The 932-nt window shown below is 38.9% G+C and overlaps 1 non-coding gene across 1 annotated transcript; it reads right to left on the minus strand.

Annotated features, from left to right (window-relative positions):
• Positions 1–827: 827 nt before the first annotated feature.
• On the minus strand, positions 828–932 carry LOC115932789 (U6 spliceosomal RNA). The gene has a single exon (XR_004068944.1). It is a non-coding gene; the product is annotated as a U6 spliceosomal RNA (small nuclear RNA).

The raw sequence follows: 932 nt of genomic DNA on the forward strand, positions 1-932 counted from the left end.
TCTCTTAGCTGAGAGAGCTGGACAGACTCCATTTTAGTTCCTTCACTTACAGCCCCTTTACATCCCTCCCTTAAGGGCATAACTAGTGCAAGCTGACTCCAAGCATGTCCAAGAATGCACTTACTGATAAGATATTGAGGCAAGCTGAACCAGCAGCTCCTGGGGATGCGCTTGTTGGATGGCATCTAAAACCCCTGCATTTATCTATTTGTGATAGGTTAGGCCCCTGCACCAGGAACTGTTTATTTTTTTCTATAACTGCTTCTGTAACCAATTATTTTTTAACTTTTTGCCAGTTCTTCTTCTGTAAAAATTTCTTCAGCTAAACTCCCCCTCCCCTATTTAGACCACGATATAAAAAGAAATCTAGCCCCTTCTTTGGGACCGAGACAATTTTGAGAACTAGCCATCTCTCAGTAGCCGGCTAATAAAGGACTCCTGAATTCGTCTCAGAGTGTGGCATTTCTCCATAACTCACTCGGTTACAACACTACCATGACATTATGTCTCTTCCTTTATGATTATTTGGTTGTCACCTAGATGTGCTGATTTGTGCTATATCTGTTTCTTCCAGACCCTAAGAGTTGGAGTCTTGAAATGCTTATGACTTCATACCAGTGCTTTTCTGTTTAGTGATGTTTTTATTACTTGAATTATGTTTTTATTACCTGAGGATGGTTTAAACCTATAATATCGCTGACTCCTCAGCTGATTTTATCTTACCCTAGAGAGAAATTTCTTTGGTAAGATGCCTGGGGGAGTCAGTAGTCTCAGAACTACTAATATTTAATACAATTTTAAGTTATTAATACCTAATTACTATTTTTTTAAATAGGAAATGTGTCACAAATTTACATGTCATCTTTGGACAGGGGCCGTGCTAATCTTATATGTGTTTTTCCCATTTCAGCATGTGTGCAACCAAAGTGAGC

Source organism: Gorilla gorilla, chromosome 11, assembly GCF_029281585.2.
Source record: "Gorilla gorilla gorilla isolate KB3781 chromosome 11, NHGRI_mGorGor1-v2.1_pri, whole genome shotgun sequence".
Classification (NCBI taxonomy): Eukaryota; Metazoa; Chordata; class Mammalia; order Primates; family Hominidae; genus Gorilla; species Gorilla gorilla.